This window comes from Eptatretus burgeri, chromosome 12, assembly GCF_056783735.1.
Source record: "Eptatretus burgeri isolate ZD-2024b chromosome 12, Ebu_testis_v1, whole genome shotgun sequence".
Lineage (NCBI taxonomy): Eukaryota > Metazoa > Chordata > Myxini > Myxiniformes > Myxinidae > Eptatretus > Eptatretus burgeri.
This window is the reverse complement of record NC_140972.1, coordinates 51837397-51861139: the sequence shown is the minus strand read 5'-3', so window position 1 is coordinate 51861139 and position 23743 is coordinate 51837397. Positions and strand designations below refer to the sequence as shown.

Below are 23743 nucleotides of genomic sequence, written 5' to 3'. Positions count from 1 at the left end.
GTGTGTGTGTGTGTATGTGTGTATGTGTGTGTGTGTGTGTGTGTGTGTGTGTGTGTGTGTGTGTGTGTGTGTGTGTGTGTGTGTGTGTGTGTGTGTGTGTGTGTGCCATCCCTCAGGTTGACGTTAATATGGAGAAGCCATCAGCTGAATTGGTCGTTGGTGGACGTTGAAGATCCCATGGTGTCGCTCATAAAGAGTAGATGAGTTATCCTCAGCACCTTGAATTCCAGGCCAAATAACCGTCACTCAAACGTCAGGCCTGGCCAGCCAGTTTGTGAAAGATTTGGGCCAAAGACGTTTCCCAGGCGACTCTACAAGAAAGTCGGAATAATTGGGGCCGTTAAAGTAGTACCGTGTGTATATACATATATATATATATATATATATATATATATATATATATATATATATATATATATATATATATATGCCTTATTTGAAAAATATAAACGTCGATGTGTCTTGCACTCGAGTGAACACAGCACCTCATTTGAAGAACTTCTTGATTGCCCCACATCGAATTATTTATTTCTTAAACCATAGGATCCATGTTCATATATGAACGAATCACGTTACGCTATTTCATGCAATTGTACAAATTGTACAAAAAAAAATTGTCATCAAAAAAATATTGATGTAACGAATCCAAGATTATTATTATAATAATAAAGTTGTAAATTATTTATCGGTCAATACGTATTGCTGGTAAAATGTGACCTCCCTTTTTGAACACCTTGTCATTGTTCTCATCTTTCTCACTCTAAAGATGCTTTTATACTTATCTCTGTTATTATTTATTCTCCCACATCTTTCTCATTCCTCCCACCATCCTCATGCAATCCTCCGTCCTTCGTCCACCTCTCCTTCTCCCACCCAGAGCGACCGAGCTCAAAGCGATTCCCATCTGGAGCTCATGGGCGCGATGAGCGGAAGCGAAGCGCCGTGCGAAACGGGGTTGCTCCACATTCCAGCGCAACCAGCCACTTGATGGTCCATTACAGCTGCAGCCGAGTGTGGTCGAGGTGGAACCCCTGACACACGCGGCTGCAAAGGCACTTATCCGATCACGCACAGGCGCGCAGCCATCCTCGCCTCGGACCCCAGGGTCCGCATCCGTACGGGGCTAATGGGGGGTAGGATGCAGGGGGGCAGGTGTGCGGCGAACGGGTCCTTCGGCACACTGAGAGGAGCCTCTTTGAGTGAAAGCTATGAGCACAAGGCCGGTTCAATTTTTCACGGTTTGCGCATTAACCACGCAGAGGAGGCCGCTGTGGAGCGGTTGTGCGCAAACGTGAAGCACGCGGAGCATCATGACGGAGCAACACCGCACGAGGCGCGTCCCTGATCCACCCAAGCTGGAACACCCACATGCTGCACTGGGTCCTTGTATTAAGATGACATTTACAAACATTTCCTAGTTTATAAGATTAAGTCGATTTCGGCGAAATGCGTTTTGTAAAACATTATAAGTTGCGTTATTGCGTTCTCTTTGCGTAATTCCCGGAAAGGCTGCGGTTTCTTACTGCGGAGGATTTTTTCCTTTTCAATATTACATTTTCCTTTTGGATGGACGACTTGGACACGGATAAAGGGAGGGAGCGTTTGGGAATCTGAATTTAGCATCCTCGAATCCCCACCCTGGATGTACATATACAGTATATATAATCTCTTGCTTTATGCCCAGCCCGTCACGTGGTACATGCTGGGTAACAATACACCAAATCCTACCCCTTTATGACGCGACAAACACTATTACGTATTGTTCTGAAATAAACGGACAAAGTGGCCTCTTTCAGTGCATTCCCAAGCAAGGAAAATGCACATTTGTCGACAGTCGGGATTTGGAGATTCCTTTGTCGAAGTAAACACCCCTCATGCACCCTATACACCACAACCACAACCACTTACCTATTCAGCGTCAATGAAATTTGAAACGCACTCCCCATCATAAAATTCACGTTCACGAGATGGCTCTTTCACCGAGTTGAACAATCGGTAGGGGATTCATTGGAGGGTGAATGAAGTGACAGTTCGTGTACCTACTTGTACAGGTGTGACGTAAATGTTATTTAAAAAGGACGGTCTTCGGTGTCAGGATCTGGGGTGGGGGAGAGGGGCGAGGGTTCACCGGGTATCCATGGACCCCTCGAAAGTCGCGTTCGATGTTGCATGGTGTATAATATTATAACAGAAACATTAACAGATGGTGTGCGCTCTCTCCCTGGTGATTGAGAGCATCTGACATCACGAGCGGTCGGGATGGCCTGACACCACGTGATCCTAATTATCATGATCATCTGACAATAGGTACAGAGCTTTTGATATCACCAAACCAAGTCACGCTACTGATATTGACATATCCGTGGGGATTTCCCCATGGCTGTCGAGCTCCTTACTTACCTGGCTGAACCCCCCCTCCCCCAATCCCACCCCACCCACTACCTGAAAAATTATTGCATCCGTGCCCTGGTCTCCCTCCACTTCTCAATGAATAACTTTTCTGTGAAATAGCTCTTTACAACTCCTCAAAATGTGACTAGCAACCTCATGTTCATTTTACACCTTGAGATTTCCTCAACATTAGCGGAGTATCTTCAATGTCCTAAAATCTGTAATGTACCTCCTCCAACCCTGACCCCCTCACACCCTGACCCCCACCACTTGTGCTATTGGAAACTCGAGCCGTCAACAAACGTTGATTAAAATCCTGTCAAGTCAAAAGGGAAAAGTTCACATGAACGTTTATGTCGCACGTCTCAAGTTGTCCTCTTCGCCAGACGCCACTCATGATCAGAAAGTCCGTGGCCTATGGAAGAAGGACGTAAATAAAGTAAAGGTGATTAAACTCAGTTCAAGAAAACATTGTAGAAGGACTTGTACGTGTCCAAACATATCGGTTTCATGAATACGGCTCAATGATTGTGACGTCAGGACACGGACTTCCTGATCATCCATCACAGCTCTCACATATTTAATGGCAAAAGCAGAGATTTATCTCCATCGTACAATGTACCGCAGAACAAAAATCTCGCTCATGTTTGGCGTTCAAAAGTAAGCTTACTACTGGTTAAGTCATCTCTGAGAGCTACTCGTGGGTCAAAGGGTTATTTTATCGATGAACTTGATCATCCAGGCGTGGCCTTGAAGGCCTTTATGACGTCTCAGGTCGCCTTATTCGAGAATTCTCCCAATTACGTCATTCCTTTGTGACGTCATGTTCGTTTTTCGGGGGCACACACTGCGCCGATTTTTTTTGCCTTAAGTGCGATGTTAAATTTTGTTTACATTGCACACAGATGAATGGATATCACGAGACTCGTCTCTGCAAAGCCGACGTTATTTATAAGGTTCATAAAACATCTGACTTGTCAACCTGAAGGTTTATCATGGCGGAACAATGTCAGCTGTCGGGGATTTGTTTTAAATTCCTCGTAAAAGGTTATTGAAGATTTCACATCCTGATCCCGCACATTCACAGAGGATAGAAGTTGGCAAATTATCGACCGACGTACCACGACTACTACGATGACGACGACTACCCGAATTATTCCCACCTTGTGACGTCAGCCAGGGAACGTTTTTGGCCCAAGTCTTTCACGAACTGACTGGTGAGGTCTGACGTTCAAATTATCGCGATTTGGGCAAAAATAATTTTTTTTAAGGTGTAATTGATTCAGGTTGCCGGTGGGGAGAGTCACTTGCCGACTCTTCGTGAAAGGCACAGTTGGATCTTTAATATCCACCAACGACAACCAGCGCTGACAGACTGGTCGCCGAACTTCATGTCCATCGGATGGACGACGCACACTGACATATTGTTGCCTTGCCCTAAATAAAATGTGAAACACCAGGACAGTTTATAGCTGGGTCTGGATTCGAACCCATATTAGATAGCTCCGTGGCGAGAGGTATCTCTTCACCGAAAACGTTAATGATGTCGGAATAAAATTGTGTTCACGGCTTGGTTTGGAGCAGATCCCCTTGCCGATTCTGCTGTGACGTCATTTCGTGCTCAAAGACAAACTGTAACTCTGAAGTTCTCTGGAGTATTGATTTACCGCAGCGCAACTTGAGAACGTCATCATGTTTGAGAACTTATTTTTTATTCATCAAGCCGTGGAACGCCGCTTTGGAAAGGTGGAAACCTGGTTCCGTGGCTGCACTATGACGTCATGTTAACGCTCCATTGAGGTGCGCAACATTTCTCAGATGTACGTGTTTAATACTGTATCCATCCTCACCATTTTAAGCACACGATGCAACTCAAGTGTGACGTCTGATGGGTCTGCTTGCGATGTGTGGATCGGAGCTCCCTCTGCTGTTTGGAGACCGAGGGTAAGTATAGGTCAGGGGTGACTGTCAATGGGTCTTCTTCTTCCTCTTTCGGCTTGCTCCCGTTAGGGGTCGCCACAGCGGACCAACTGTCTCCATTTCGCTCTATCCTCCACATCTTCCATTGACACTCCAACCACCCGCATGTCCGCCCTCACCGTATCCATGAACCTCTTCTTTGGCTTTCCTCTTCTCCTCCTGCCTGGTGGCTCCATCTTCAACATCCTTCTCCTGATATACTCCGCTTTCCTCCTGTGCACATGTCCAAACCATCTCAATCTCGCCTCTCTCACTTTGTCTCCAAACCGTCCTACCTGCGCTGTCCCTCTAATACACTCATTTCTTATCCTATCCATCCTCGTCACTCCCAACGAGAATCGCAGCATCTTTAACTCTGCCACCTCCAGCTCTGCTTCCTGTCTTTTTGTTAGCGCCACCGCCTCCAAACCATACAACATAGCTGGTCTCACTACCGTCTTGTATACTTTCCCCTTCACTCTTGCAGCTACCCTTCTGTCACAAATCACTCCTGCAACTCTTCTCCACCCACTCCATCCTGCCTACACTCTCTTTTTCACTTCTCTCCCACATTCTCCGTTACTTTGGACAGTTGATCCCAAGTATTTAAACCAATCCACCTTCCCCACCTCAACTCCTTGCAACTGCACCATACCACCACCCTCCCTCTCATTTACGCACATGTACTCCGTCTTACTCCTACTGACTATCATTCCCCTTCTCTCCAGTGCGTACCTCCACCTCTCAAGGCTCGCTTCAGCCTGCTCCCTACTCTCCCTACAGATCATGATGTCATCCGCGAACATCATAGTCCATGGAGACTCCAGTCTGATCTCGTCCGTCAACCTGTCCATCACCATTGCAAACAGGAAAGGGCTCAGAGTCGATCCTTGGTGCAATCCCACTTTAACCTTAAACCGGTCCGTCATTCCTACCACACACCTCACCGCTGTCACACTGTCCTCATACATATCCTGCACGATCCTCACATACTTCTCCAACACTCCCGACTTCCTCATACAATACCACAACTCCTCTCTTGGCACCCTATCATAAGCTTTCTCTAAATCCACAAACACACAATGTAACTCTTTCTGGCCTTCCCTATACTTCTACATCAACATTCTCAAAGCAAACATCGCATCAGTGGTGCTCTTTCCTGGCATAAACCCATATTGCTGCTCACAGATCATCACCTCTCCTCTCAACCGAGCTTCCACTACTCTTTCCCACAACTTCATGGTGTGGCTCAACAACTTTATCCCTCTGTAATTTCCACAGCTCTGCACATCACCCTTATTCTTGAAAATCGGAACCAGCACACTTAATCTCCACTCCTCCGGCATCCTCTCACTTTCCAAGACTTTATTAAACAATCTGGTTAACAACCCCACTGCCATCTCTCCTAAGCACTTCCATGCCTCCACTGGTATACCATCTGGGCCAACCGCCTTTCCACTTTTCATCTTCTTCATAGCAGTGTAATTGCAGTGTGTAACATAGCAGTGTAACAGTGTAATTACCACTGCGCCAACACCAGGCTTAGGGTGACTGTCAATGGGTGTTCATCATAAATGTGCGATCTTTCCGTGAGAGTAAATGACTGATATCTGGATGTTTTATCCGAAAACTGCTTTTCTATTCATTAATATGTGTTAATTTGCCAAATCAATAAACCAAGAAAATACCAATCAGTAAAATCGGTTTTTCCTTTTCATATCGGACGTAACAATTTGTCAGAATTTTCTCCTTAACAGAGGTAACATTGAAATCTCACTTGTCAGGTACTCTGGAAGCTCATGATGACGGATGTATACTAGAACGCACTCAGTTGAGCGCGAATTATGAACTAGGCTGAGCAGTTTACATTTTGTATGCCACTGGTAATGTAAATCTGAATCCGGACCTTAACCAAACTCTAATCAGCTTGTTCTTGTCACCGAACCAACTCATCCACAAAGTTTTGTCATAACTCATCCATAACTTTTAGAGATAACATGCTATACATAATTTTTGTCCCTGTCTCTCAATAGTGAAGAATCACTTTGAAAAAATTTCGAATCCGGATCTGGATCTTCACCAAAATTGAATCAATTCTTCCTCGTCACACACCCAACACATCTACCAAGTTTCATCTGAATCCGTGCACAACTTTTTGAGATATCGTGCTAAATATAGTTTTTAACTCCGTCTCTCAACGGTGAATAATCACTTTAAAAATAAATAATTCTCGTATGCAGATCCGGATTCGGATCTTCAACAAGATTGAAAATACTCGTTACACACACAACCCCTCTGCCAAGTTTAGTCTAAATCCGTCCACAACCTTTTGAGATATTGTGCACAATATCGTTTTTGGCTCCATCTCTCAATGGTGAAGAATCATTTCAATAATTCGAGTGTCTGGATTCGGATCTTCAGCAAAATGATGCGTTGCTGTCCAAAGGTCACTCACACACACAAAAAATTTCAGAACAATTGCTTAAAAACTGTGATCAAAAGTCATGTGACAGAGAGACACAAACAGACAAACGCGACAGACCAACATACTTGGCAAAACAAAATTTTACACCAAGTTACAAATAAACAAGTGCTAGAGACCAACATACTTGACGAAAAAAAATTTCACTCAGTCTAATTCACTCATAGAGTGACACTTGGCGAAATGGAATGGCACTCAGTGAAGCGCATCCCTCCGCCAGGCTGAACAGTTTACGTTTTGTATCCCCCTGATAGGTCAGATCTGAATCTGGACCTTCACAAAAATCGAATCGGCTCGTTCTTGTCACCGAAGCAACTCATCCACCAAGTTTTGTCAGAACTCGTCCACAACTTTTACAGATATCATATGATGCATAGTTTTTGGCCCCATCTCTTAACGGTGAAGAATCACTTGAAAAATTCTCGGATCCGGATCCGGATTCGGATCTTCACTTAAAATGAATCAATTCATCCTTGTCACGTACCCAACCTATCCACCAATTATAACCTTGTCATATTTGCAATCAAAAGTCGAAATCTTCTTCTCCAGTTAGCCGAAACGTCACACCATGAAAGCGAGCACCACTTCCGTATTGTTTATGGGTTACATTGCAGTATGATTTAACTAATGGCGAATAATTTTCGATTTTCCGCAAATATGCCAAGTCGATGTATTCTTGGTGCTTGGAAAGTAACACAAACCGAGATGGTTTCATGCTACATCTATGGCCAAAAGACCCGAAGTTTGCTAGAAATCGGACGATCAAGGTTTGTCTGAAATACCTGAGCATAGATCGGGCCTACGAAATGTTCGCTTTTGTGCTCGGAACATGTTACAGAGCACTGTCATGAAACAACAGAGATGGCGAGATCTTGGGGTTATCCGCCACGATTGAGAGAGGATACCAACCCCATGATTAAGCGGAAGAAAAAGCCGTCACTCAAAACCGTAACATCATCCAGACTGAGTTCCCACAGTATCGGCATATGTACACGGACAATTTGAGTGGTGAATCAAACAACTGTTGCCATTGCTCGGCAATTACCACGAGAGCACCGGAAAAATAATTATCTTTTATGAACACAAATTTCTACAAATCAAATGAATCACCATCTATTTATAGTGGAGAGAAAGTATGGATGTATCATCTACCCCTCCAAGAGGATTTGACCGTGGATGCTAAAACATTCAGGGACCTCCCCTCCACCATTCCCCCATCAACCACCACCCCCACCCCACCACCATAGCACCAATGCCCCCTTCACTGGGGTCAGATATCGACACCTCACAGACATGATGGTGGGACACAGCATGGACACAAATGGCGTCCAAGGAAAGTATGAAACGGGACGATCCCATAACATACAAGATGCCTGGTTAACCTGTGATGATGGGACAAAGCATTCATCGCCCATTTTGTCTGAGGTGTCCTCGTGTGCTGGGCAATGATGGGCATTTCTGCTTGAGTAATACATAAACCAGTTTATCAATGAATACGAAATCAGGTCAGGTCAGGTATGGGAGCATGCGCCGGAGCAGTGCATTTCTGTATCCATTTTCCGCCGGTACTCCAGGGGCCTCCATATGGCCATCCCCCAGGCAGATGCCTGGCCCATCCCCATCTCCTTGAGATGCCGATCAACCTGTGAAGTGAAACACCTCAGTGAGACTCACACCTAGGGTAATTGTGATGTTGTGTTATCCTCGCTGGGATTTTCGGGGCACACCAGGACTGGTCGAGTCTGCACAAGGGACCGAGCACCTGGAGCTCATGCTGTCAGCACGTACACCTTATAACACAGCCCTCCACGCACACAAAGTGGAACAGCAGGCTGTACCTGGTTGTCTTCAATATGCAGGTCACTGATGTAGAGGAAGAAACTTTTGGAGCTTGTTCTTGAGAACAAGCGCAACTTATACAATACCTTAAAGGATGCTTTCGACATTTACGTCAGTTATTTACAGCAATCCTAGTGCAAGCTTTAATCGACTTGATTGCCTCCTCGTTTGTGAAAGTTCCTTGTCAGGGAACTCATATTATAATGTTTAATGAGAATTTTTATTTGTTCACATTAACCGTATTAATATGCACAAAAAGCACTTGAGACTGAAAAACACCCTGAATGCTCGCTCAGGTAATAAAAACAAGAAGTACACAAAAACCTTTTACTGGCAAAAAAGAGGAATACAAAAAAGTAGAAATAACAAAGGGAATAGAGAGAGAAAGTTCGAAACAAGTAAGCACAGAAGTGGGCTGGCAGGATAGCTGAGAGCTGTCTACCTTGGGTTCAAATCCTGACCCACCTGTAAACTCTCACATTGTTGTTTTAACATGCAGGGCGAGATGTGAATGTGTGGACGTTAAGCTGGACGACCTGTCTGTACCAGCGTTGGTTTGGGTGGATGTTAAAGAGACCTCGATGTTGTTTGCAAAGAGGTATCACCATCAACAAAAAAATTTCCTTGTTATGTTTACATTTTGAAGAAAGGGTCACATCTTTACATCTTTATTGTAAAAAAACAAAAAAACAAATCCAATCTATACCCATCATAAGCAAGGGAATGAAATGCATAACTCAGAGAACCCAAGGACTTTCCTCTTGTACTATAATCAATGAAAGTATCAGCTAAGTTTCTCCCCGACTAGTTTAATTCCCAACTGTAAATGGCCGTGCTGGTGATACACAGGTAATGTAGTGCATCCCCGAGCATTTAGTCTTCATCTAACTCTTCATATTCATCTCCCTTCAATCATCCAAGAGTGTTGCCCATCGTCACCTCATGCTTTCTCCTATACCCGCTCCAAGTGCTTTCGACTCTCACTAATTCTCTCCCACCCCTTTCCCTTCTGTTGGGCGATGTCTGTGTCTTCCTGTTCCTCTCTGATCCTCTATCAGTCAGTGAACCTGCTGTCCGTTGTCATTTGGCTCCACCATGAGCCTCTGTTTCTGTCTAATAAAAATGAACACAGTATAGCACAAATTACACAACCATTGCTTGCGCTTTATCCTAAAAATAACATGTACTTTTACATTATAATTAGCGAGAAACTGAATGTTAGAAAATGAGAAGTGAATGCTCGTCCCCTTGAGACATCTTCCGTGAGCCCTTTTTGATATCATGTGACTACAGTGTGGCCCTACATGGGCGGCACAGAGGGCAGGTCAGCTGAAGGCATGTGGAGGGCACAGTTGCACCCTTTTAATGCCCGTGTACTCACCACGTCATATCGAATCGCTTCAAATTTCTCCCAAAAAGCCTTGACTGTATCGCTCGGTTTCATTCCTTCCCTGGATTGTAATTTAATGGATTTCAGTTTCCAATCAGAGAAAAGGTGGTGTTTTCAATTTTAATAAATCATTAATTGTTATCGTTTATAATACTATCATAAAATGTCATCATAATAGTTATCAACATTACTGTTTCTTGAAGGAACGTCTTGAGAAATTTCCTTAAATTGTATAAAGCATTTGTGCAAAATATTGCCGAATTAATATGAGTGGCAGCATAATCTATATATTATGTGCCAGCTGATCTGTCTTATAATTGGAGATCTGCTGTTGGTCAGTCTCCTATCCAGGTCATGAGAGGACGTGACTTTGCAATTTGGCCAGGGTGCCTGACAGAATGGTTTATTCTTTTTTTAAAGGCACTACGGGATCTTTAATGTCCAACAAAGAAAACTAGCAGATGGGACACCAGATATGACATCCCTCTGAGCCCTGAGGGACGGTGCACTTTGTAATGCAAAGACCTGCCTGACAAACACCAATCCTCCTGTTTATAGTCGGGTCAGGAATCAAACCCAGACTAGATAGATCAAAGATAAGTGTGTTACATCTGATATATCCTATTAGACCCAAATACAATCAAAGATATAATTACTATTTCTATATAATAGTCAAAATTTTTGCTTTGTTCATGAAAAAAACATGAAGGAATGGAATCCCCAACAAGAGCGCAAGTGAGCACAATATACGCCCGAAAAAGTCTCTGTGACACACGCGCACGCATGCACGCACACACACAGTTATATATTCAAACATGTCAATTTATGAAGAACAAGAAGGTATATACAGAATTGTGCTACAACATGGAAAACAGCATCCTGGTTGCCATGGCAACCACTTTAGATGACGAACGTATGTCGCGACACACCGTCTCCACAGTCTGTACCTATGTACCAAATATGAAAGGTGAAAGTTGAAAACTTTGGGAGTTAGAGTGCGGACAGGAACGGACGGACGGACGGACAGACAGACAGACGGACGGACGGACGACCTGTATCACATAATACGCCCCAATATATATATATATATATATATATATATATATATATATATATATATATATATATATATATATATATATATATATATCGGACGTATAAAAAACAATCAAACAATGGAGGAAGGAATGACAATGGGAAGGAATGACAAGATAGGAATGACACCACAATCCTTTTACAGATTATCATCACGCCATCTTTTGACATTTTTCCGTCTCAATCCCACAACAAACGAGAAGGGCACGCGGTAGAGCGTATACCTCTGCAACGTAATGCATGATCCATGAGAACATATCTGGCCCAATACATTTTTGAAATATCGTGCTATATATCATTGTTGGCCCCATCTCTCAATAGTGAAGAATCACTTTAAAAATTATCTGATCCAGATTCAGATCTTAAGCAAAACTGAATAATTTCTTCCTTGTCACACACCCAACGTGTTCACCAAGTTTCATCCTAAATCCGTCAACAACTTTTTGAGATATTGTGCTACATATCATTTTTGGCCGTATCTCTCAATGGTCAAGAATCACTTTAAAAATTCTCATAGTCGGATCCGGATCTCGATCTTCACCAAAATCTAATCAGTTCGTCCATGTCACACACCCAACCTACCCACCAAATTTCATCCAGATCCATCCGCAACTTTTTGAGATATCCTGCACACAGCCAAACAAATGAAAAATCACTAATAGAGTGGCAACTTGGCAATACAGCACAAAGTAGAATGGCCCTCGGTAGAGCACATACCTCTGCCAGGTAGAACAGTTCACATTTTGTATCCCACTGATGGGCTGGATCCAAACAAAAATCTCATCCGCTTGTTCTTGTTACCGATTCAACTCATCCACCTTGTTTTGACATAACTCATCCACAACTTTTTGAAATATAGTGATATATTTAGTTGTTGGCCAATCTATCAATTTGAGAAATTAGGCATGTGTTGACCTTTGATCTTAAAATTAATTGGAAGTTGAATTCAGTGACATGAAATGCAAATCCTCTTCAAATTTCAAGTTCATCTGATGAGATTTGAGGATTTTAGAAAATTTGGCTCAAATTGGCCTTTTGGCCAAATATATATATATATATATATATATATATATATATATATATATATATATATATATATATATATATATATATATATATATGCCCGGTGTTGGCGCAGTGGTTAGGGCAGTGGTTAGGGCAGCGGCTTGGGATCCAAGAGGTCCTGAGTTCAAGCCCCGTTGAGCCACTGAATTAATACACCAGGGGGTTGACTCAGCCTGTCATCCTTCCGAGGTCGGCGAAATGAGTACCAGTATACTGGGCCGGTGTATACCCCGGTTAAAATAGGTGTACCATATCCCTGTGTCGTAAGAGGCAACCAGGGTTGCGTCAGGAAGGGCATCCGGTGTAAAACATGTGCCAAATCACTATGCGGATCATACGGATGATCCGCTGTGGCGACCCCTAACAGGAGCAGCCAAAAGAAGAAGAAGATATATATATATATATATATATATATATATATATATATATATATATATATATATATATATATATATATATATATATATATATATATATATATATATATATATATATATATATATACACAGTGCTTGATGAAGCCGGCTGGGAAGCCTGGAAGTTACTTACCCCTGATAAATTTCTCGCACTTCCCTCCGTCCCTTCCCCTCTGCCTCGCTCCTCGCCCGCTATGGTATGCGGAAACACTGACTCAGAAAATTGATGGAGCACATCCAGATACAATGACAAATTAATTATTGTAAGTACTGTACAATAAAACCTGCATATTAAAAGAGTTCCAGAACAATGCTTCACTGGGAAGGGGTAAAGTGACTTTCAGGCCACCCTGTATATTGTTGTGTCCACGCCGGTTATGCCTAAGTCACATTTGCCACGGCGGCTGAGGGGTCTCCAAAATCTATGGCCACTAGCAATTATACGGTGGCCGCAGTATTTCCACGGTCACACAATGTAGCAGTCACATGTTTTTATTTTTCAGGTAGCCGCACGGCGTATTTATAAATTGTGGAGACCGAAAACGTGGTGGTGCCGTACGGTCTTTGATTTGATGTCGCACGGTGACCTTAGGGCGTCGCTGCGGCGGCCATATAATTTTCAAGGCAGACGCAAGGTGCCCGCAAGGTGACCGCAGGGGGACCGCAGAGGGGCCCTAAGGCGAACGTGCGGCCTCAAGGACGGTAACGAGTGGGTTCTTTTTTTTTACCAGTTCTTTTGTTTCGGCTTGTCGAATTGCTACGGCGAACGTAGAAATGAAAAAAGTTATAACTCCGCGCTATAATTCCACGGCGACCCTACGTCCTGTAAAATATAGCCATATGGCGTAGGGCCACCCTGAGGCCACCTCAGAAACTCTGCGGCCGCCGCACATTTCTGTCAATTCAGAGGGCATACGGCCGCCGTATCCTCGCCGTAGAGCAAATGTGACTTAGGCCTTAAGACCGACCTGTATCAATAGCCGAATAGTTCCACCTTGGAGGCGAACACATAGTCCTTGGAGATTAGTGCGGGACGGGAGGGCGGCAAGGATACATAGCAGACAGAGGCACACGGATTAGTACTCGAACCCACAATGAATAGACAGACACAAGCAATCTTAATAAATAGGGGTTTAATGAACATAAATCAAGTATTCATAAGAGGAATAAATCAAAGCATAATAATGAAAATGAATCAAAGCATGAGGTAATGAATACAAGGTAATATACAGCCTAAAGTCGACGCACCTCTACACACAGTTATAAAAACGGACAAGGGGAAAAAATTAAACAAAAGAAAAAGCTTTTTTTATTCTAGCACTTAGCCTCTTCCAGAGATTATCTTTTTTGGACCAGGCGTCGTCAAAACCACGTCATCACTCCACGAGAAACCGCACCCGAAAATGGTGCCAAGCCGCTCGCTGAGCAGGAAATGTATGTGAGGTATTTGTGTGGTGGTATTCAATGCCAGGAATCAGAAACCGCCGTGCAGCTTCTTTTCACGAGGAAATATGCTGACCATTCTTCTCTTGCACCAGGTCCATTCACCAGGATCACCCTCCTTCTTCCTCGACCATACGACAAGATGATTTCTGAGGCCCCATGATAAGGCCACGAGGCATTCTCTTCTTCTCTACTCAGAAAAGTACACGCTTCATGACTCAGCTGAACAGACAATGGCTGGTGTTTTGTTCCAGCGCACAAACAAATTTGCCTCAGCAAGAACACGAGACTCATGCAGCCTTCCTCACCGTGTCGAGGGGAAGCCAGTGAGCGAGACCGTTTTGTCTCCAATTACGTACCTCACACAACTCTCCTCTCCCCCGAACCTTCTAACATCCCACCAATCCATCATCCCCTCCAGGAGCATGGTTTTCCAGTTGTTATTCCTGGAGGCGGGGTTTTTGTCTGCTTGGAGCGTTTGGCTCAGTTATTGTTTTAAGGACATGATTATTTTTTTATCACCGGTCTTGTAAATGCAAAAACATAGGAAAAGGTCACAGGGGACAATCGCATCCTGGGAGAAATTAGCCTTAATCCCTGCCTAATTAACACAGCACCACCCCACCCCCACCCCTTGTAGTGACATGTAACAATTTAAGCTGGCAGTTTTCCCCACTTAAACTGCATCGAGATGTTCCCTGCTCATCTACAGGCCATACAACTCCATACAATCCTATCTTTGCTCTGAAATTCCTCCATCTATCCCACAAACATAACAACATATATATATATATATATATATATATATATATATATATATATATATATATATATATATATATATATATGTACACATATATCGAAACATGTGGAGTGTGATGAGCACTCCCCTGATCCTCATTGAACACAGTCCTACAATTCAAACTGTGACTGTGTCTAATGGGGATCAGGGAGTGATCGTCACACTCCACGTGTTTCGATTTGCCCGCCGATCAGATCACGTGCCTTCTGGTTGAATGGTTTGCATTAGCAGGAACAATCATCTGGGGGGGCATACATATGGTTGCTCTGTGTGGATTATGCATGGGGGGGGGGTTGCAGTTTAATCCATCTATCCATTGGGACCATCATCTGTGCAGAGCGTTGGTGCTGCCTAAGCAGTCTCCTTGTCTATTGGGCACAATTTTGGACGGGTCACCACTCCAACACAGGATACCAGCAAGCTGGCACTCATTTTGCCGACCTCGGAAGGATAACAGCAAGAATCAACCCCACCTCGTATTAGTTCAACACCCGAGTGGGATTGGAACTCAGGACCCAAGGATCCCAAACCCACCACCCTAACCATTAAACCAACACCAGGCATATATATATATATATATATATATATATATATATATATATATATATATATATATATATATACATATGTGTATATATGTATATGTTGTATTATTTTATGCAGACCAGGGATTACCTTGGCTTAGTTATACACAGAATGAGAGGGTGAGTGCACCACTTTTGCGACGTTAACTTTTCACACTGATTTTAAATTTGTTTTGATAGAATAAAATTATCAGACAGAAAGATATCAAGATAATTGAAAGGGAAAGTTGGCATGTCTTGTGTGTGATGAAACGATGGCTAGCACTGAGAGAGAGACAACAACAGAGGTTGCAGGTCTGTGAGAACAACTGGGTCAGGAGGATTTCCAGAGTGAAGAGGGTGGATGAACTGAGGGAGAAGATTGGTGTGCAGATTAGCTCGACGGGGAGATTGATAAAAAGCTGGCTGAAGTGAGCTAGACACGTGGTGTGGATGGAGAAAGAGATAATGAAAAAGAGAGCGGATAGGTTGAGGAAGCAAGGTGGGAGGAAACGAGGTAGACTGTGGTTGTGATGGAATGATTTGGTGAAGAGGAATATCAATAAAGTTGGGGGGATTGGAGAGTGGAGAGAGTTGGCTGAGGACAGGGAGGAGTTGAGGAGTATCGTGTTAAAGGCAGGGCAAAAGCTTAGTACAATTGAAACTCACCCCTTATGAATGGAAGAGAAGGAAGACAGAGAATAAAAGTAATAAATCACCTTATTTGTTCAATCTATCATTGCTCAACATCTGGTTCCTTCAGAAAATGATAAAAGCTGCAGGTATGACTCTCCCATTGCTCCTTACAATCTAGAATTAAACACTGCACCATCTTCACAAAGCTAAGGCAGCCATATTCTTTGACTGTAAAACCAGGCCATGAGTTGTCATGCCAATGTGACATCATCGCTTCAGAGGTCTTTTTGTGGTGTATTATTTTTTGTTATGAATGGGTGCAATTCAATAGAGCATTTATTTGAACAAAAGTTTTTTGCTCTGCAATAGGGCATTTGAGCAAAACAACTAAAATAGGGCATTTCATTAAAACAACTAAAATATGGCATTTGAACAAAACAACTAAAAATATGGCATTTTAATAAAACAAATAAAATAGGGCATTTGAACAAAATAAATAAAAATAGGGCATTTGAACAAAGCAACTAAAAATAGGGTATTTGAACAAAACAACGAAAATAGGGCATTTCAACAACATAAATAACTGTAGGTTATTTGAACAACATAGACAACTATCGGGTATATGAACAATATGTGCAATTAACAATGGGCCATTTGACTAAAATGAATAACTATGGGGCATTTGTATAATATAAATAACTCTATGGCATTTGTACAATATAAATAACAGTGGGGTATTTGAACAATATAAATAACTATAGGGTATTTGAACAATATAAATAACTATTGTGTATTTGAACAACATAAACAACTATATGGTATTTGAACAACATAAATAACTACATGGCATTTGAACAACATGAATAACTATATGGTACTTGAACAACATAAATAACTATATGGTATTTGAACAACATAAATAACTATATGGTATTTGAACAACATAAATAACTGAAGGTTATTCGAACAACATAGATAACTATAGGGTGTTTGAACAATATCTGTGATTTATCAATGGGTCATTTGACTAAAATGAATAACTATAGGGCATTTGTATAATATAAATAACTCTATGGCATTTGTACAATATAAATAACAATAGGGTATTTTAACAATATTATTACCAACAGGGTATTTGAACAATATGTTTTCTTAACAATGGGTCATTTGACTAAAATGAATAACTATAGGGTATTTGTATAATATAAATAACTCTATGGCATTTGTACAATATAAATAGCAATAGGGTATTTGAACAATATAAATAACTATAGTGCATTTGAACAACATAAATAACGATATGGAATTTGAACAACATAAATAATTATATGGTATTTGAACAACATAAATAACCATATGGTACTTGAACAACATAAATAGCAATATGGTATTTGAACAACATAGATATCTATATGGTATTTGAAAAACATAGATAACTACATGGTATTTGAACAGCATAAGTAACTACAGGGTATTGGAACAACATAAATAACAATAAGTTATTTGAACAACATAAATAACTGTATGGTATGTGAGCAACATAAATAACAATAAGTTATTTGAACAACATGTATAACTATCGGGTATTTGAACAATGTAAATAACAATTGGGCATTTCAACAACTTGAATAACTACAGAGTATTTGAACAACATAAATAACTATATGATACTTGAACAACATAAATAACGAAATGGTATTTGAACAATATAAACAACTACATGGTATTTGAGCAACATAAATAACTATATGATGTTTGAACAACATAAATAACTACATGGTATTTAAACAGCATAAATAACTACAGGGTATTTGATCAACATAAATAACTACAGGGTATTTCAACAACATAAATAACAATAAGTTATTTGAACAACATAAATAACTATGGGGCATTTGAACAACAAAAATAACTTTAGGGCATTTGAACAACATAAATAACTGTAGGGTATTTGAGCAATATAAATAACTATAGGGTATTTGAGCAATATAAATAACAATGGGGAATTTGAACAACATAGATAACAATTGGGAATTTGAATAATATAAATGACTATAGGGTGTTTGAACAACATAAGTAGCTATAGGGTATTTGAACAATATAAATAACTTTAGGGTATTTGAACAATATAAATAACTATAGGGTATTTGAACAACATAACTAATTATAAGGTATTTTAGTGTGTCATTGTGTAATTTGGTCAACTTTTCATATAGAATCTGGAAACTTGTAATTTTTCACTTCCTATGTTTACAGTGAACACAAAAACAGCTGTTTCCAATTTTTTTATTCATAAGCAGTCACCAAAATCCAAAATTTGAGAAATCGCCATATTTTACCCATTATAGCACATTCAGAGATAATAAAAAATATCTGTTCAGCTAAATTTAACCCAGTTAGGCATTATTTACGAACCCCCCAAAATATGACAGCCAAATATGCACAAAAAGGACGTTCTGTAGTGCTGAGAACATACAATTTGAATGGATGTGCAAATACAAAACACAAAGATGTTTAGGCATATATATAATTATTTAGTCATCCAAGTCCTCATTTTCCTCGTCATCGCTTGAATTCTCATCAATTGCTACATTGTTGCATGTGTCCTCAGCTCCTTCACACTTGCAGAGCTCTGTACAGGCTAGATTATGTGCCTTACAAGAGCACCGTCCACTGCACTTACTGGCGACACAGGAACACTTCACAAGTTCCACCACAGCCTCAGGTGCTGCTGGAACTTTTGAGACAATTGGGACATAGTGGCCGTCCTCCAGTTGTCGCCATCCCAGAGTAACAGGATCCAGTAGAATTGGTACAGCTACTAAGTCTTATGTTGGCCATATGTTGGCTTGCAGGTGTGCACGCAAGAAATGCTCAGTGATACATCCTTGAGTCGGAAGTAGCTTCTCCACACCTTGGTTACCCTTCAGCTGCTTGAACATGTGCCACCTCAGTGCCTTGGCTGATGCAAATCCAGAGTTGAACAGCTGACACAAACTTTTCACATCCAGACAACACCCCTGGTGATGGGTACACTCCAACACCAAGTCCAGCAAGAGCACAGATAACATCTTCGCCTGCCTTCATGAAGACTTTGAAGCATGATGACTTTCCCTTTCCTTTGATGTGACCAGTGGTATCACTACCAGTGAGTGCATGCAATCCTGGCAATGCTGCTGCGATTTCTGCACCTACAGCAACATAGATGGGCTCGAGTTTGATTTTCGTCATCCATCTCCAGTGCCCATGATGATAACACTGTCCGGCTTCAGATCAGGTACTCTTCGCAGAGCAAGCACGAGCACATCAGTATCACAAGAATATTTGTGCACAGTATTGCCCAGATGACTCACTAGCACTGCATACAAGATCAAGTATATCAGCTTCCTCTTGTGTACTCGGAATGCTCACCATGTTTGGCTGGGAAGAAAGGATGCCTTTCTGGGTGTGTGTGGTGATTGGCACTTTGCACAATCGAACAGCTTTTTGTGCAAGATACAACACAAGATTGGCTTTTGTTTCCTTCGTGCTCAGAAATGACTTGAAGTCTTTAATGCATGTAGTATCGTCTACTTTATACCCCTTGTCCTGTGTTCTCCCTGCCGTACGAAGCTGTCTGGTTCTGTCCTTGAGCGAATTAATGATGCTGTCGTTGTCAAATACTAGGTATGCATCCATGTAACCAACCGATTTACCATCAACACTTCGAATAAAGCAGTCCAACAGATCTTTACAGGTTTTAATTTGGCTTTTGTATACAACCATCTCCTGTTCGAGAGCCATGCCATCTATTATGATGCTGGTCGGGCCGTATTGGGTGGTTGACTCCTCTCCAATGGATGTTTGAGACGTGGCAGACTCTGCAACCATGCTCTCTAGTTTGTTAATGAGGATGGACTTGTTGGTACTGGGTAGTAGGGAACCATCTGGCTTCATTAGTGTGGCTCTTTATTGGTGATTGCCGTGTAGCATGTTCTGTGCCGCACAACATGCTTGTCACTTCGATCACCTGCTGTCAAGTCCCCGATTTTTTCACTGAGTGTAATGAACTCACTGTTCCAAAAACTCGCTCTCAAATAAACCGCTGTCAAGAATTTGTCGTACGTTGAATGTTCCTCAGATTGTGGTGGTTCTTTCAATTGCTCTTGTTTGGAGCTCTGACACTTTATGCATAGTTTATAGTTTATTTCTGTGCACGCCATTTTCTCCGGGGGTTCTTCACTCTGTGCCATGACTTATCTGCAAATAGAGAAAAAAAACACATTGTATAGATAGAAAATAGAGAAAAAACACACAATTGATCATTTTTATGTAAAAGACACTACACGTATATTGTCTGAATATGCAGGACCAGGCAAAGATATCAGAGTGGTCATATTGATGAGTGTTAGGGATTATGATTATGATGAGTGTTAGGGATTATGATTATGATGTCTATTATAGATCTTCTACTGCATACACTGTGTCTGAAAATACTAAACGAAATTTGTCATCAAAATTTTTATCGATTTTCATCACTCGCTGGCCGCCATCTTGGATTTTTGTCATTAGCAATGTTTGTAAAAATTGGAAACAGCTGATTTGTAGTCCTATGTGATCTTAGGAAGTGAAAAAACACAAATTTCCAGATTCTATATGAAAATAAAAGTTGACCATTGTATGAATTGCTACATAACAACATACACTATTTGAACAACATAAATAACAATAGAGCATTTGAACAACATAAATAACAATAGAACATTTGAGCAACATAAATAACAAGAGAGCATTTGAAGAACATAAATAACAATAGAACATTTGAACAACATAAATAACAATCGGTGTTTGAACAACATAAATAACTGTAGGGAATTTGAACAACATAAATAACTATATGGTATTTGAACAATATAAATAACTCGAGGATATTTGAACAACATAAGTAATTATAGAATATTTTCACAACATAAATAACAATAGAGCATTTGAACAACAAATAACAATAGGTATTTGAACAACATAAATAACTGTAGGATATTTGAACAACATAAATAACTCCAGAGCATTCGAACAAAATAAAATGAGGGTGAAATGAATTGAAATACCTTTGATTCCTTTCTTGTTGTCTATTTCATTATTGTGTTCTGTGGAGTGCTTTTCTCCTTCATCATACAGGAGGCCGATGCAATGTAAAATGTGTATAAAGAGTGCTGAATGTAAAAGCTATCTTTAAGTCCCCTGTTCTTTATTGCATGGCCCGCGAGCCACTGGCGGCCCCTGGTGGCCTAAAGTGCGGCCCCTGATATGTGGCTGATATATAATACACAAATGTGAAAATACCCTATCATAATCCACCATAAATGCTATCAATTTGACAAAATGGTTTCAAATGAGTTTTCCAACATGAAGCGTAAAAGTATCATAACTACATCAGGATATGGTTGCAGTATACAAACAATTATGCTAACTGCCCAGTTAACCACAACAGAGAAGAGTATGTGGGGGCAGGACCTAAAAGCAGCCATTACCAGAGTCCTGCAGGTAGTGTGGTGGCTTTCACACTGACGCCTTATCAGCAAAAGTGCCCCTCTAAAAATTGTGAACATCACTGCTTCAGTCTAAGACAATTTAAAAATGAGCAACTGTAGGAACACCACAATAAGCTACATCTATAGAGTACACGTTACCACGGTGTTTGTCCGTGGAGGAAAACCCCCTTGGGGAGGGGGGCAATGAAGTTGCTACAACCTCCATGGTGTGACCCTTAGTCCTTCTGTCAAGTTTGGTTGAGATTGGTTGAGTAAGACAGAATGTATCGCGGTCAGACAGCCAGATAGACAGACAGACAGACACTAAATTGCGTATTTTAGGATGATTATATAAAGTAAAATATACCATCAGAGATGGGGAATCCCCCGCCATTGAAAAATAATCGAAATCAGATAAGCAGTTTTCCATTTATTACAAAAAACATTTTTTTCAAGATGGCCGCCCGTCGGCCATCTTGTTTTCAAGATGGCTGCTCCAGTCGGCCATCTTGGATCCAGCAACGCCCAAAATCAACTGCCATTGAAAAATAATTGAAATCAGATAAGTGGTTTTCCATTTATTACAAATAACATTTTTTTCAAGATGGCCACCCCAGTCGGCCATATTGGATCCGGCCACGTCCAAAATCAATAGGGTTCTTCCTTTTCAGGTGGTACATGTGTGACTCAAATTTCAAATCGATATGGCGAAAAAATATTTTTTTCAAGATGGCTGCCCCAGTCGGCCATCTTGGATCCGGCCATGCCCAAAATCAATGTTTCTTCCTTTTCAGGTGTTACATGTGTGACCTAAATTTCAAATCGATATGGCGAACAGTTTATGAGTTATCGCACTCACAGCTATAAATGTTGACGCCGGACGGATGGACGGACAGCCGGACGACCTGGGTGACAACAATATCCCCCTTCCGCCATGCGCGGGGGATAAAAATGCAAGCTTCCTCATGTAATTAGAGGTGCATCACATGATCATGATATACAATATGAAAATTACGAAGATGTGAATCACATGGTCATAAAATAAAGTGCTAATATTAATGGTTAGGTAGGCAAGAACTCCCACGCTCCACCCATGTAGAACGGTATATGTTTTCTATCATGAATGTCAGCCCCAGAGGATCCTCTCCACCTGAGGGTATTGCAGGGAATTTAAAATTAAGTGTTCAGTCTGTTCAGTATAGAAACTGAACAAAGGGACCGAATAGGATGGACATAAACAGCATACAGAGGAATCTTTCCCAAACTTTCATGGCAGCAAAATATTGCCCCCACCTCACTGGAATCGATATGGTTTATTTAAAGGCTAAATTATCTAAAGCTTTGCTCTGTTATTTTTCTCTCTTTTCAGACGTGAATTTGCTTTTCAAATAATCTCCACGGCCTGTTATCCGGAACACGAGACTGCGTACAATTTGTTTTAACCACGCGTTTCTGTGTTTGTGCCCTTTCAAACCTGGCCATTGATTCCCAAAGCGTGTTTGAACCTTGTTTCGCGTCCCCTCACATCACCTTCAGCTCGAGCCTGCACCTATAATTGCTCTGTGCAGGTGCCGCCGGCTCTTTGCGCTATGCCCGGCTCCAATTCCTACCCACTCCTCCCTTCCCCTTGAACCCCACAGCAGCCCCACCCCATCACCCAAACACACGCAGGAAACGGGTGTAAAGACATAAAGCTTATAATTCCAGGAGCCAGGCAGGTACATACTGGCGCTTTGTGAGTGCGCCCAGGAGCTAGAGTCTGCGTGGACCCAGGTTGATGATGGGCTTGTGAGGAGGGGCTTTGGATTGAAGGGTCTACGTGGAGTCGCTACGTGGGGCGGGAGGGACCTGCCCTCGCTTCGAACTCAATGCAGAGACGCCACGGACGATTCCGAGCTAAATCGACATTGACGGGATAGTTAAGTGCTATTATAACGTGAGCGCGCGAATTGTTTTGGAAACGTCACGTTTCCATAGATCGAGGCTCGCAGATAATGCACAGCTTTGTCTGCCATTTACATGCATTTTTCTAACTCTATAAACACGTGAAAAGTCACTGAGAAACAATATTTGGACAGCAAAGTATTCACGACAGCACCAGATGACCCAGACCATCAATTCACTCACCAAGTTCATCAAAACTTTCAACTGT

The 23743-nt window shown here is 41.6% G+C and overlaps 1 long non-coding RNA gene across 2 annotated transcripts in view; it reads right to left on the bottom strand.

Moving 5' to 3' along the window:
• LOC147015618 (uncharacterized) overlaps positions 1-23743 on the bottom strand; it is a 139418-nt gene that overhangs the window by 44927 nt on the left and 70748 nt on the right. The window contains exon 3 of one of the 2 annotated variants that reach the window (XR_015050385.1): positions 18147-20320. The exons of the other annotated variant lie outside the window; for it this stretch is intronic. This is a non-coding gene — a long non-coding RNA (uncharacterized LOC147015618). Of the gene's footprint in view, positions 1-18146; positions 20321-23743 lie in introns of those variants that run through there. 2 annotated transcript variants of the gene reach the window in all.